Genomic DNA, 16,092 nt, shown 5'->3' with positions numbered 1-16,092 from the left:
GAGAAAAGAGTAAACTATTGTAATAGTCCAGGGAGAAGTGATCAAGTCCTTATCTAGGGCAGTGGCAATGGGAACCAACCATGGGTTCAAACAGATCGCTCAAACCTGGTGGAAGTAGAATCCACTGAATTTGATGACTAACTGGCTGTAGAAAATGAAGAGGAAATGTTGAGAAAGACTCTGATGTTTCCAGTCTGTATGCCTTAGAGGAAGCTGATGCCCCAGGCAGCTTCATAAAATGGAACAAGAATAGATGCTGAATCAGAGAGAACTGGCTCAAACAGCTCTACCACTTACTAGCTATGTGACCTTGGACATGTTACCTAACGTCTCTGAGCCTCAGCTTCTTCATCCATTATATGAGGTTAATCTGAATGCATCCCTCTTAAGTAATTTATACAGATTAAATGGGATCATGCAAGTAGTGTGCTTAGCACAGAGTGTGGCAGGTAGTAACAGCTCAGTTTGTTGTTGAAATTTATTGGCAACATCCCTTTATTCAATGTTCAGCAAGAGCCTCCAGTGTTTTTTTTGTTTTGTTTTGTTTTTTTGTTTGTTTGTTTGAGATGGAGTCCCACTCTGTCACCCAGGCTACAGTGCAGTGGCACAATCTTGGCTCACTGCAACCTCTGCCTCCCAGGTTCAAGTGACTTTCATGGCCCAGCCTCCTGAGTAGCTGGGATTACAGACGCAAGCCACCGTGCCAGCCTCTTTTTTTTTTCTTTTTTGGGAAAAACTCTCACTCCATCACCCAGGCTGGAGTGCAGTGGCATAATCTCGGCTCACTGCAACCTCTGCCTCCAGGTTCAAGTGATCCTCCCACCTCAGCCTCCAGAGTAGCTGGGACTACAGGCACACACCACCACGCCTGGCTGTATATTTTGGTATTTTTGGTAGAGACAGGGTTTTGCCATGTTGCCCAGGCTGGTCTCGAATTCCTAACCTCAAGTGATCCGCCCACCTCAGCCTCCCAAAATGCTGGTATTACAGGCGTGAGCCATTGTGCCCAGTTTAGGTCATGTCATTTTGGGGTTGAATTTTCTGACATGTGTCACCAAAAGATTCGTAAATGATTTGATTACAACTGCTATTACCGTGACTTTTCCACTTTGATTCCAAATGATGTCATAGGCTTTGTAGAGTTTAAAGCTGGTAGCCCCTGGAAAGGCTATCTCTAGTGGTGGTCGCTTGAAGACGAGGTCTGGTTCTTGGATACCTCCGAGAGGATGAACAGAATATGTATCTGTGAAAGGTCCAAGGTACTCTGTGAAGGTGAAGTGAACCTGTCAAAGCTCAGCACACCTTATGTCAGTTCAGCATACTTTCAGCCCCACTTTGCTTGTTAGAGAATGACTGTATCAAGGAACCAATGATGTGAACCGGGTTAGTTCACTTATTAAAAACATGTTTTTATGTTTACATTAACTGTCTTCCTCACTAAAGTGTCCACTGCATGGACTTTCTCTCATCTTTACAGACTTTGCAGACAGAGACAGTCTTAGAGATCATCTAGGCCAAAGTTATCCAGCGTATAGTAAAGGGGTCACTCTCTTCAGAGTTGAGAAGTGGAGCCAGGCGCCATAGCTCACACCTGTAATCCTAGCACTTTGAGAGGCCAAGGCAGAAGGATTGCTTAAGAACAGGAGTTTGAGACCAGCCTGTGCAACATAGTGAGAACCCATCTCTGTTTTGTTTGTTTGTTTGTTTTTGAGACACAGTTTCACTCTGTTGCCCAAGCTGGAGTGCAGTGGCGTGATCTTGGCACACGGCAACCTCTGCCTCCCAGGTTCAAGTGATTTTCCTGCCTCAGCCTCCCAAGTAGCTGGGATTACAGGCTTCCACCACCATGCCCAACTACTGTGTGTATTTTTAGTAGAGACGGGGCTTCACCATTTTAGGCAGGCTGGTCTTGAACTCCTGACCTCAGGTAATCTGCCTGCCTCAGCCTCCCAAATTACTGGGATTACAGGCATGAGCCACCATGCCCAGCCCCATATCTATTTTTTAAAAAAGAGAAAGAAAAAGAAAAAGAAAAATAACTTGGAAGCAGGAGGAAGGAGTAGGGGTGGAAATTGCAATGTAGATTCCTGGTACTTACCTTAACCTACTGGATCAGAATCTCAGGGATGGGCCTAGGAATAGTAGTAGCTTCATGGGGTTGGGTAAGTCAGTTGATCTCTTTAAACCTGAGTTACTACATCTATAAAATGGCAGTAATAATTCCTGCTTCTTAAGTTTGTTGGGAAGATCAAAGGTAATGATGTAAGTAAAGTGTCCAACCAAGCCTGTTATAAAAATGGCTTCTGAATTAAAGTATATAATCCAGGCTGTACCTTGACTTCAGGGGGAACCCTGCCCGGGGAGTGTACACCACCACTTTTACTGCCATCTGAGGTATCAGTGGGGTGTACAGTAGTTTACATGTGATAATGACGGCAACACATGTGTTGAATGTTTATGTGATAGGTACTTAGCTCTAGCACTTAACTAACATTGACTTATCAAATTCTCATAATAATCCTGTGAGGTAGATGTTTTTTTAAAGGCCTGTTTTACAGATAAAAAACTGAGGTACAGAGCAGTTAAGTAACATGTCCAAAGTTATAGCTTCCAAGTGTCAGAGCTAGGACTCTAACCTAAGCAGTCTGGCTCCAGGAAAGCTAAAGAATTTGTAACAGTAAGCTTTACCAAGGCCTGCTTGCCCTAAAATAAAAGGGTAGGGTCCCCAAGTCCCACAGTGTCCTCCTTTTTTCTTTCTTTTTCTTTTTCTTTTTTTTTTTTTTTTGAGACAGAGTCTTGCTCTGTTACCCAGGTAGGTGAGCAGTGGTGCCATCTCAGCTCACTGCAATCTCCGCCTCCCGGGTTCAAGCAATTCTCCTGGCTCATCCTCCCCAGTAGCAGGGATTACAGGCATGCGCCACCATGCCTGGCTAATTTTTGTATTTTTAGTAGAGACGGGGTTTCACCATGTTGCCTAGGCTGGTCTCAAACTCCTGACTTCAAGTGATCTGACCACCTCAGCCTCCCAAAGTGCTGGGATTACAGGCATGAGCCACCGCGCCCGGCCGTGTCCTCCTTTCTTGATAAACATGTGCTAGCTTGTCTCAGAGACACAGCTGAAGGATGATACCGGGGATGAATTGCAGATCCCGACAGAATGAGTTCTCAAACTCTCACTGGAGCATGTTGGGATCAAACAAAGGGAAGCACCAGGAAGCACTGGGCCTGGGGCAGGAGGATTCTTTCTGGGGAAAGCAGTCCAGATAGGGACCTGGAGGCTCCCCCAGAGCATGGTTAGTTTATTTCAGTTTGCCTGAGCTGACTTCAGTTTTACACAGTTCATTTTCCTCTGCTTAGAATTCTCCCTTGTCTTCTCTATCCTTATAGTCCAGTCCTTCAAGTCCAATCCTTAACATCCTCAGAGAGGCCCTCTCTGATTATTCCAAAGTAAATGTCCTGTGCCATCCTCCACTCTTGAGTCTTCTCTGTACTAGCCAATTCTTTATTTCCTATCAGCACTTACCATACTTGTAATTATTTACTGTCTCTGTTTCTTTTCAGTCTTCCCTACTGCTCCCAGAGGGCAGGCAGGAACCATGTCTGTCTTCTTCACTATTGTAATCTCCAGGGCCTGATTGTAACCAAGGTGTGGCATGTAATTGGCTCAGTCAGTGTTTGTTGAATGCATGGGCAAATAGTTGAAAAACACAAATGGATTATGCTGGCCTTTCCCTCTCCCGCCCACCGTGACACTTACACCTCCGCACTTCACCCTACACCTTTCCCTTTGAAGGAAACTGCTGACCTAAGGCAAGAGACATATCACTGTCTTCAGCAGGGAACTTCTGCCACCTCTCAGCCCCAGCTTTGCCAAAAGCACTCACATCTTTTGGGAGGAAGGCTGCAGCAAGCACAAGAGCGGAAGAGTAGATGAGTGGCTCAAAACACCCACTTAAGGGTTTTTAAAATGCACTAGCTTTGGAGCTCCGAAGTCTTCATTCCTAGAAAGGAAAATAGAATGGAATGAGGTGATTCATACTACAGGGAGCAATGGCTTTTTTTCAGGCCAGCACCAGCATCAGTAACCACCGTACACAAAGTCTCTTTAACTCAATCCATTGAATAACACCCAAGGTTCAATTTTTTGTTTTGTTTGTTTGTTTGTTTGTTTGTGACAGAATCTTACTCTGTCACCCAGCCTGGAATGCAGTGGTGCAATCTTGGCTCACTGCAACCTCCACCTCCCGGGTTCAAGCAATTCTCCTGCCTCAGCCTCCCACATAGCTGGGATTACAGGCACATGCCACCATGCCCGGCGAATTTTTGGATTTTTAGTAGAGATGGGGTTTCACCAGGTCGGCCAGGCTGGTCTCAAACTCCTGACCTCAAGTGATCCACCCGCCTCGGCCTCCCAAATTGCTGGGATTACAGGCGTGAGCCACTGTGCCTGGCTGGTTCAGACAAATTAATCCACAGCTGAGATCACAGCTGGAAACAAGAAATGACAAAAAGAAGGCACCAGGGCCTCGTCCCAACATCCCAGCTGTAAACAATCCATGCTTCTATTGACCTTGCCAAGAAAAATACTGAAACACGGTTGGGGGCAGGGAGCAACTTTGCTGTTTGAATGTGTTCTCCTCCAAAACCCTCTACCCCCATCGAGCCCTGGGAAAGTAAAACTGAAAACTCAGGATGATTTCAAAGTGACAGATGGTACAATTCAATGAGGAAACCAGGCTTACATGATCATTAAAACAGTGGAGTCTCCCAGAAGGCAATCCCTAGAAATAAGATGCCAAGCACAGTCCAAGCCATCAGAAAGCCTCTGGAGTAGGCATTTCCATGTTGACAGAAATCATCCACTTAATGTTCAAAGAGGAAAGTAGAATATAATCCCAACTCCTTGGACTTACGTTCTTTCTAAGAGTTGGAATAAATTTAGTCAACAGTTGCTCTGAAATTAATTCAACACTTTTTTTAGCTTGTGACCCCAGGCAAGTTACTTGACCTCACTGGGTTCTATATTATTCTACAGAATGAAAATAATTGTCCTGTCTTATAGGGATATGTAAAGATTAAGTAAATTATAATACATGTAAGTGCTTTGTACTGTCTGACACATAGTCAATGCTATGAAACTTTTGAAAACCAATTTCTTTTGCAAATGTTAATATGGTTATAGCAAATATACTCATAATGAAGCTTGAACATGCGTCCATCACATTGTATGCTAATACTAGTTTGCTTTTCATTTCCATGCTAGAATAACATGAGCACAAGGACTTGGTCTTTTTCCCTGTGTATCCTAGTGTCAGCAAATTATCTGGCCAATAATAAACATTCAATAAGTATCGGTGATCAATAATAAAGGTGTATTACTCTGGGGTTGTAAACTGAATAATATACAGTCCTTGCCTTTAAAGAGCACATAGGCCAATAGGAAAAAAAGATATTAAACAAAACTCTATTATGTGATTGGTTAGAGTTATAAAAGAGGTATAAAAAATTAATCTTAGAATTTGCCTAGGTAGAGGGATAATGAAGAGGGAAAGAGGTGCTATTCAAGCCAGCTTTAAAGGAGGAGAGGTAGGTGGGCTTGAAGAAGGTGATATCTGTTGAAGGATGACGAAAAGTTAGCCAGATGAAGGTAGAGAGGACTCTCCTGGCAGATGAAGTTGCATGCCTGCCCTCAGGTTCTTGGGTGGGGAGAATATATATATCTGCATGTGTGTGAGAGAGACATTTCCCCCATTAGACTATAAATTCCTGCAGCACAGGAATTGGCAAGCTTTTTCTGTAAAGGGTTGAAAAGTAAATATTTTCAGCTTTGTGAGCCCTCCAGTCACTGTCACAACTACTCAACTCTGTCATTATAACAGGAAGTCAGCCATACACAATATGTAAACAAATGGCATGGCCAGGTGTGGTCAATGGAAGGCCATATTTGGCCTATGGGTCTTGCTTTGCCAACAGGACAAGGGAGCTGCCCTTCTGGTTTCCCAAGGATTTAGTGTACATGGGTGCTCATGCTAAAGAGCTCTTGATATAATCACACTTGCTCTTTGCATTGGTTATCAATTGCTGTGTTACAAATTATCTCAACACTTAGCAGCTTAAATCAACAGCTTCTATCACAGTTTCTGTATGGCAGAAGGAATCTGAGTGGGCCGTTTTAGCTGAGGATCTCTTTTGAGGTCGTAGTCAACCAGTCTTCTGAAGGCTCAATTGGGGCTGGAGAATCTAGTCTCAAGGTGGTTTACTTGCTTGGCTGACAAATTGGTGCTTGCTATTGGAAGGAGGCCTCAGTTCCTCCCAACATGGGCCTCTCCACAGAGCTGCTTGAGTGTCTCTCCCAGTATGGTGGCTGGCTCCCCCCAGAGCAAATGACCCAAGAGATCAAAGTGGAAGCTGCATTCTAGCCTAGTCATACACTGTCACTTTTGCCATATTTTACTGGTCATACAGACAAACATGAATTCAATAGGGACAGACACTATGTAAGACATGATACCAGGAGACAAAGATTACTGAAGGCCATTTTGAGGCTGGCTATCTCACCCTTTCTTTATAACCATAGTGAGATGTGCCTCACTCTTGTCCCTATCTCTCTTCTATTTCATTCAAATGTGACCACACAACCCCAGAGAATCTGAATGTTCCAAAACTCTTACAGTAATCACAAAAGACAATAAGAAAATCACCTGGTTAATATGGAAACATCAGAAAATTAAATGAGGTCTTATTACCTTTGCTCTCCTGAAGAGCATGACAGAGACTAGGGTACAAACACAGTAAACTCATCTCTGGAATTCTCTCTCAAGGAAATAGCTTATTGGATACAGCCATCAATTGCTCTGCAGTTACTTTACTTTCCATAAATAAACTCCAGAAATTGCTTTAAAAAACAACACAACAAAACAAAAAACAAAATCAAAACTTTACCTAGAAACACAGTATACTGTTCCCTTACAACCCAATAGAAGCTATTGAAGCCAACATCCCCTAAAGCAAGTCCATTCCTATCAAACTGTTTGGAACACAGGGTTCTCACATTTTAGAACTGAATAAACTTTATCATTCTTTCTAGTTTCCAGCCTGATGTAGCACCCGTTTCCCAGCATTCCTGACCAATAGTCTTCCTGTATCTGCTCACAAAAATCACAGGTCTTTTGTGGCTGGGCAGGGACTAGGGAGATGCTGGGCAACATTTTTACAGAGGGTATCTTTGCCTGGCACATGGAGGCTCTGTGTTTTGTGAATGGGAGAAATGAGGTTTTATAAGTTATTTTGGTTGTCCAGGTAACAGGAGACAGTTGAGAGAGAAATCAAGGTGCCAGAGGGGGATAGTATGTCATATGACCCAATTCCAAAGTAAGACTGTCTTTGAAATTCTGTAACCAGAGGGATGAAGACCAGTAGGGATGAAGATATCTTGTTGTTGAAAAATGGTAGGTCAGGTGCAGTGGTTCATGCCTGTAATCCCAGCACTTTGGAAGGTTGAGGCAGACAGATCACTTGAGCTCAGGAGTTTGAGACCAGCCTAGGAAACGTGGCAAAACCCTGTCTGTACAAAAAAATTTAAAAATTAGCTGAGTTTGGTGGCACATGCCTGTAGTCACAGTTACTTTGGTGGCTGAGGTGGAAGGATCACTTGAGCCCAGGAGATTGAGGCTGCAGTGAACCATGATTGTGTCACTGTACTCCAGTTTGGGCAACAGAGACTCTTTTCTCAAAGAAAAGAAAAGAAAAGAAAAGAAAAGAAAAGAAAAGAGAAGAGAAGAAAAGAGAAGAAAAAAAGGAAAAGAAAAGAAAAGATAGATGGTGGGCTCTGGCCAAAAGCATTGTTTGGGGAGGGATCATTCTCCACAGTTCTGCTTGGAACCCAGCAACACATGGGCATCCTGAGTCCTAGGAACCAAGGGCACATTGCGAGGAAGTTCCCTTAGCACAGAGGTTGGGGTCTTCACAATGAGTATAATTGGCAGAGGCAGCAGTGAGGCTGCTTGAACAGTGGTGACAGCAGACACATCACTAAGAAGAAAGCCACGGTGCAAGAAAGGAATCTGTACTATACACTGCATTACAGGAATTGAAAAGCGCTCCATGAGGAATCCTGGAAATGACTGCAGCATATCCAGATCACAGCATAAAGCCCTATAATTTGACATGGAGGGGCCTACGATCATATCTTGGTGTATTAATATAAATGTGACCTCACTACAGTAGTTAAAAGCATGGATTTTGGAGCCAGACTACCTTGGTTTGAGTCACAGTGTGGACCTGGACCACTTACTGAACCTCTTTGAGCCTTTTGTTTATGTTTTTTTTTTAGAGATGGAGTCCTGCTATGTTGCCTAGGCTGGCCTCAAACTCCTAAGCTCAAGTGATCCTCCCACCTCAGCTTCCCAAGTAGGTGGGATTACAGGCATATGCCAGCAAGCCCAACTGGGCCTTACATTTCCTCATCTGTAAACTGGAGATAATAATATATTTGTTTCAGAAGCTTATTGATAGTATTCCAGGAATTGGTAGTATATAAAAAGTACTTAGTACAATGCCTGGCACATAATAAGAACCACATAATTGTTGAAAAATATTTTGTACTCTCAAGTTACTAATGCCTGCCATAAACTTCTTACATGGCCTTCCTGGGATGGAACTCACCTCCTCAACTATGGAGACTGTTGCATGCTAGAAAATTCTAGCTATTAAAATTTCTTCCTGGCCAAGCTCACACCAGCACTTTGAGAAGCTGAGGTGGGAGGATCCCTTGAGTCCAGGAGTTCAAGACCAGCCTTGGCAACATGGCAAAACCATCTCTACAAAAATTTAGCCAGGTGTGGTGGTGAGTGCCTGTAGTCCCAGCTACTCAGGAGGCTGAGGTGAGAGGATCGCTTGAGCCCAGGAGGCAGAGGTTGCAGACAGCTGAGATCAAGCCACCACCCCCTAGCCTGGGTGACAGAATGAGTCAGTCTTTAAAAAAAAAAAAATTCTGATGTTAAGGCAGCTTTCTTTGTTGCAACTTCTCCATAGTGGTCCCGGTTTTTCTGTGAGACATTCCAAAATAAACCTTTCCATGTTAACAGCTCATTGAGACAACTCTCAGGAGCTCCCTGCTTTCTTTTTTCTCCAAGCTAAGCAGCTTCAGATCCTTCACCATTCCCCCAGAGTGCAGGCTCCAAACCCCTCTCCATCCTGGGTGCACCTCTGAATGCACTTCGGATGATCAATATTAGGGAGGGATGTGGGCTCCAGGAGAGTGGCCTCAGGGCTGTCTCTAGAAGAGCTCCGTCCCCCCCAGCCCCTCAAATGCACACATGCTCCTCAGAGGGAAAACGTCAGATTAACCCAACTGCTTCAAATTAATTTTGTTTGGAAGAGCAAGGGAAAGAAGATTTCCAAACAGGGCCAAGGACTTTGTCAAAGCTGTTCCTCTAAGATAGAGATGGACAACTGGCTGGCCTGGACAGAGGCCAGCTGGGAGGTGTAACCCCAGCCAGGGACCTGAGCTCAGCACTGGCTCCTCCTCTTGGGAGGTAAGAAGGAAAAGCTGGTTTTCTCAGTAGAGATAAGTACATGGTGTGTGGTCAAGGAAAAAAAAAAAAAAAAAAAAATTCAAGGAAAAAAAAAAAAAAAGAACTTATATCTGGCCCAGGCTATAACTCGTGGCTCCAGTGGGGACATGGGCCTCCCTCACTCCACTCTCACTGTTGGAGTCACGGTAGCAGTGGACTGGGCCTCCCCTCCAGGGTGTGAGGCTGCCAGATGGAAGCACGCGGATTTCCAGGTTTTACTTGCTCAGGACTTTCTGAATCATTTTCTTTTATGGGTCTGAGTGGCGGAGGAACAGGAGGTAAGAGGCAGCGTGGAAAACATCATTTTTTATCTCAATCAGACTTTGTTTTCTGCAGGATGACAGTTGCAACTCTTCAGTTTTTTACTGTTTGACCATATTTAACGAGGATTACACCCAAGAACTGCTTTGGAAATAGGCCTCCTCATTTGTTTCCTTAAAAATCAATTTCCTCCATGATAAAAGTAAGACCTGCTCAACAAAGGGAAAAAACATCAACCCTAGTTCACCACCCAAAAGCAACCTGCATTAACACTTTGGTGGGGTTCTTGTCAGAATTTATGTCAGAACTTTTCATCTCTTTTCCAAATAAGTATAATCATAGTTTACAATACATAATTCCAAATCATGCATACACTTTATGAACATTTCTCCCATTAGTATATGCTCTACACAAACATATTTGTAAGTTTTATTATGATGTAATTCCCATATCATATAATTCATGCATTTAAAGTATATAATGTAATGGTTTTTAGGATAAACACAGAATTGTGTGACCATCACCACTATCAATTTTAGAACATTTTTGTAACCCTACAAAGAAACCTCATACCCACTAGCAGCCACGCTCCACTCCCGTCCTGCCCTACCCCCAGTCCCAGGTTACCACTAATCTATCTTCCATCTCATAGATCTGCCTACTCTAGACATTTCATATCCATGGAATTACAGTCGTGCCACATAATGATGTCTTAGTCAACAACAAACCACATATATGATGGTAATCCCATAAGATTCTAAGGGAACTGAACAATTCCAGAGCTGAATGGAGCTGAAAAATTCATCTAGTGCCACTGTAGCAGTCATAATGTCATATTGCAACACATTACTCAGGTATTTGTGGTAATATTGGTGTAAACAAACCTATTGTGCTGCCAGTTCTATAAAAGTACAGCACATACAATTTGTACAGTGCATAATACCTAGTAATAAGCAACTATGTTACTGGTTTATGTATTTATTATGCTTTTTTTTTTTTTTTTTTTTGCAACAGAGTCTCATTCTGTCACTTAGGCTGCAGTAAAATGGCTCAATCTCGGCTTACTGCAACCTCTGCCTCCTGGGCTCCAACCATCCCCCCACCTCAGCCTCCCAAGTAGCTGGGACTACAGGCATGTTCCATCATGCTGGGCTAAATTTTCTTTTCTATTTTTTTGTAGAGACAGGGTTTCATGATGTTGGCCAGGCTGGTCTCGAACTCCCCTGGCTCAAGTGATCTACCCTCTCAGCCTCCCAAAGTGCTGGGATTACAGATGTGAGCCATGGCACCCGGCCTATACTATACTTTTTATCATTATTTTAGAGTGTACTCTTTCTATTTATAAAATACATATTTTATACATATATGTAAAATCTGGGTACAGGTTCCTTATTAGATAAGCAATTTGTCAATATTTTTTCCCATTCCGTAGACTGTCTTTTCATTGTTTTATGGTGTCCTTTGAAGCACAAAAACTTTTAACTTTGATGAAATACAGTTTGTGTACTTTTTTTTCTCTTGTTGCTTATGCTTTTGGTGTCATACCTAAAAGACTTTGCCTAACCCAAGGTCACAAACATTTACTCCTGTATTTCCTTTTTTTTTTTTTTTTGGAGGGGCTTACTCTGTCGCCCAAGCTGGAATGCAGTGGTGTGATCTCAGCTCACTGTAACCTCTGCCTCCCAGGCTTAGGCAATCCTCTCATCTCAGCCTCCCAAGTAGCTGGGACTACAGGCACATGGCACTATGCCCAGCTAACTTTTTGCATTTTTCATAATGACAGGGTTTATGCCATGTTGCCCAGACTGGTCACAAACTCCTGAGCTCCTGCCTTGGCCTCCCAGAGTGCTGGGATTACAGGCATGAGCCACTGCCCCCAGTGACTCCTGTATTTCTTTTGAGAGGTTTATAGTTTTAGTTCTTACGTTTTGGTCTATGATCCATTTCAAGTTAATCTTTGTGTATGGTGTGAGAAAGGGGTCCAATGTCATTCTTTCGCATGTGAATATGGATGTGTTTTTTAATGACTAAAAACTATGCCGTTGATTTGAAGATATTGTAATCTTTCTAATTTGGGGCTGCTATAATAAATTCCATGAAGGCCGGGCGCGGTGGCTCACGCCTGTAATCCCAGCACTTTGGGAGGCCGAGGCGGGTGGATCACAAGGTCAGGAGATCGAGACCATGGTGAAACCCCGTCTCTACTAAAAATAGAAAAAATTAGCCGGGCGCAGCGGCGGGCGCCTGTAGTCCCAGCTACTCGGGAGGCTGAGGCAGGAGAATGGCGTGAACCCGGGAGGCGGAGCTTGCAGTGAGCCGAGATTGCACCACTGCACTCCAGCCTGGGCAACAGAGCAAGACTCCGTCAAAAAAAAAAAAAAAAAAAATTCCATGAAGACTTTACATCTATAATTATTTTTTTTTCTGTTTTTTAAGAGACAGTATTTCCCTCTGTCACTCAGGCTGGAGTGCAGTGATGTGATCATAGCTCACTGTAACCTTGAACTCCTGGGCTCAGGCGATCCTCCTGGCTCAGCCTCCCAAGTAGCTATGACTACAAGCACACACCACCACATCTGGCTAATTTTTAATCTTTTGCAGAGATGGTGTCTCACTATGTTGCCCAGGCTGGTCTCAAACTCCTGGTCTCAAGTGATCCTTCTCCCTTGACCTCCTAAAGTGCTGGGATTACAGGCATGAGACACCACATCTGGCCAATTTTTTCAAATAAATCAATAAAACCTAGAAAAACCTATAAATGAGTATATAAGAATCTAGAAATGGAACTATCAAGTCGAAGGGAATAAGTTTGAAGGTGCTTAATATGTGACAGCAAATTGCTTTCTCAAAGGGTTTTATTGATTTACAATGCCTGTGGCAATATACATAAAAGCTCTTTTTCTCCTTTTTGCCATAATTGCAAGAGATTTAGTATTGTTTTTAAGTCCTTGCTAACTTGATTAGCAAACATTTCCCTCACTAATTTGCTTTCCAGTTTCTTACTCTGTGAATTTTCTGATTGTGTCCTCCCCCACATTTATGTTTTGCTTGCCCCTTTGTTTGAACTCCTTACCTGGCCCATCTCAGTTTTGGCTCCCTAGACTTCATCACCCTGCGGCGTACTGATGGAAAGTTCCTCCACTGTGAAAACTTGCAAACGCTTAAGTCGGGTTTTTTTCAAAACATGTTTCAGGTTTTATGTTTATGTTTTTGTTTTTTAAACAATTGTTCCCACTGTTCACCTTGCAGTATTTCATTTAGGCTCAGCTCAAATAACACCTCTTTGGACCATTCATACTAAAATAGGAGGCCCTTCTTTCCCCAGTTTATTCTGATTACATGGCTTGGCTTTCTGATCTTCTCACCACTTCTCCCTATCTAAACTTCTCCTGCTTCTTTATTGGTTGACTTGTTTATTATCTCTCTTTCTCTCTAGAATTGCAGTTCTATAAGAGTAAGAACATTATCTTTCATGCCCACTTCTATGTCCCCAGTGCCTGGCACATAGGAAGAAAGGCTAATAAATGTTTTTGCTGAATGAATGATGAAATGACTAAATGACAAATAGAATCACAGATATGTGTTCCTGATTTTATGTAACATAAATGATCTTAGAAATATGAGTTTAAGTCAAATTTTATAAAAATTAAACTGTAAGAGAAAAACTACACTGTATTATACCTATTTTATACCTATTACACCAAAATTAAAACATATTAAGAGGCCAGGCGTGGTGGCTCACGCCTGTAATCCTAGCACTTTGGGAGGCTGAGGTGGGTGGATCATTTGAGGTCAGGAGTTTGAGACCAGCCTGGCCAACATGGTGAAACCCCCGTCTCTACTAAAAAAATACAAAAATTAGCCAGGCGTGGTGGTACACACCTGTAATCTCAGTTACTCAGGAGACTGAGACAGGAGAATTACTTGAACCTGGGAGGCGGAGGTTGCAGTGAGCTGAGATAGCGCCACTGCACTCCAGCCTGGGAAACAGAGCAAGACTCCGTCTCAAAAAAAAAGAAAAAAAAAAAAACGAAGTCAGTTAAATCTAGAGCATCTAAATGCTTTAGGGCTGGACTGCCCAGTGTGGTACCCACTAGCCACCTGTTGCTATTGAGCATTTGAAATGCTGCCAGTCCAAATTGCCAAGTTCTGTAAGTGTAAAATATATACCAGATTTTGAAGACTTCACAGCAAAAGAATGTAAAATATCTCAATAATCTTTTTATATTGGAATGATATTTTGGATATGCTGAGTTAACATATTAAAATTAATTTTACCTTTTTTTACATTTTAAAATGTGTCTACTATAAAATTTTAAATTACATATGTGGCTATGTGACTCATTCTTATTTCTTTTCTCTTTTTCTCATTGATATTTCTTTTCTCTTTGTTTTTTTTCCTTTGAGGCAGAGTCTCGCTCTGTCATCCAGGTTGGAGTGCAGAGGCACCCTCTTGATTCACTGCAACCTCTGCCTCCTGGGTTCAAGTGATTCTCCTGCTTCAGCCTCCTGTGTAGCTGGGACTACAAGCATGAACCACTATGCCCAGCTAATTTTTTTATTTTTAGTAGAGATGGGGTTTCACCATGTTGGCCAACCTGGTCTCAAACTCCTGACCTCAAGTGATCCACCTGCCTCGGCTTCCCAAAGTGCTGGGATTACAGGTGTGAGCCACAGTGCCCAATCGTTCACTTGATATTTCTCATCGGCAGCTCTGCTCTAGGACAACTGACCATTGAAAAGAGATTTTAGGTCAGGAGTGGTGGCTTACACCTGTAATCTCAACACTTTGGGAGGCCAAGGTGGAAGGATGACTTGAGGCCAGGAGTTCATAGACCAGCCTGGGCAACAAAGCAAGATGCTGTCTCTACTGAAGATAAAATAATTACCAGGTGTAATGGTGCACATCTGTAGTCCCAGCTCCAAGGGAGGCTGAGGCAGGAGGATTGCTTGAGCCCAGGATTTCAAAGCTACAGTGAGCTATGATCATGCCACTGCACTCCAGCCTGGGTAACAGAGTGAGACCCTGTCTCTAACCAAATAAATAAATAAATAAGTAAAAGAGGGTCAGGCACCATGGCTCATGCCTGTAATCCCAACCCTTTGCGAGGGTGAGGTGGGTGGATTACTTGAGGCCAGGAGTTCGAGACCAGCCTGGCCAACATTGTGAAACCCTGCCTCTACTGAAAATACAAAAATTAGCCAGGCATGATGGCAGTCACCTGTAATCTTAGCTACTTGGGAGGCTGAGGCAGGAGAATCACTTGAACCTGAGAGGCGGAGGTTGCAGTAAGCCAAGATTGCACCATTGCACTCCAGCCTGGACGACAGAGTGAGACTCTGTCGCTAAATAAACAAATAATAAATAAATAAAAGAGATTTTTATTGCTACTTTTTTTTGACTAGCAAATCTCTACCTATTAATTTATCTTTTAGGCAGAAGCAGAAAGGGAGGATGGAACTTACAGTGGTTTAGGAAATAAGGCAGGCTGGGTTTGATCCCTGCTGTGTCATTAACTGTCAGTGTGACCATGAGCAAATCTTTTAATTTCTCTGGGGCAGAGAGGTCCTCATCTCCTCAATGACAGGGTTGAACTGATGAGTTCTATAGGCCCTCTTAGCATCAGTTATTCTATCCTAGCCTTTCATCAAAGATTGTCTTAAAGCAAGGTAGAGCTACAGAGCATAGATGGAGTCCATCTTCCTTCAGAGAATCAGAGACCTTATACCATACCCAGGTGCCTAACTATGAATACACTATTTTGACAGAAAGGGTTTCTGGCAAAATTGAGAAGCAGACTGAACATGTCTTTAAACTCTTCCAGCATCCTTTCTGTCTCTGTCCCTTTGCCCTAGACTTAAAGGCTTTTCCGGCCGGGTGGGGTGGCTCACACCTGTAATCCCAGAATTTTGGGAGGCTGAGGTGGGCGGATCACTTGAGGTCAGGAGTTCAAGACCAGCCTGGCTAACATGGTGAAACCCTGTCTCTACTAAAAATACAAAAATTAGCTGGGAATGATGGCAGGTGCCTATAATCCCAGCTACTTTGGAGGCTGAGGCTGGAGAATTGTTTGAACCTGGGGGATGGAGTTTGCAGTGAACTGAGATTATGCCATTTCACTCCAGCATGGGCAAAAGAGGGAGAGAGAGAGAGAGAGAGAGAGAAAGGCTTTCCCTTCCTCTCCAAGGTACTTATGGCTTCTACTTGGCACCTGCCTTGTTCTGTGCACCATAATATATTTGGTCTTTTGCTTTC

At 43.1% G+C, this 16,092-nt stretch overlaps 1 long non-coding RNA gene across 1 annotated transcript in view; it reads right to left on the bottom strand.

Annotated features, from left to right (window-relative positions):
- Positions 1-923: 923 nt before the first annotated feature.
- Positions 924-16,092, bottom strand: part of LOC103885899 — a 30,300-nt gene continuing 15,131 nt past the window's right edge. Inside the window, exons 2-3 of the long non-coding RNA XR_649240.4 lie at positions 3,885-4,001; positions 924-1,264 (exon numbers count right to left, since the gene is read on the bottom strand). This is a non-coding gene — a long non-coding RNA (uncharacterized LOC103885899). The remainder of the gene's footprint in view (positions 1,265-3,884; positions 4,002-16,092) is intronic.

This window comes from Papio anubis, chromosome 1, assembly GCF_008728515.1.
Source record: "Papio anubis isolate 15944 chromosome 1, Panubis1.0, whole genome shotgun sequence".
Taxonomy (NCBI): domain Eukaryota; kingdom Metazoa; phylum Chordata; class Mammalia; order Primates; family Cercopithecidae; genus Papio; species Papio anubis.
This window is presented reverse-complemented; position numbering and strand designations above follow the sequence as displayed.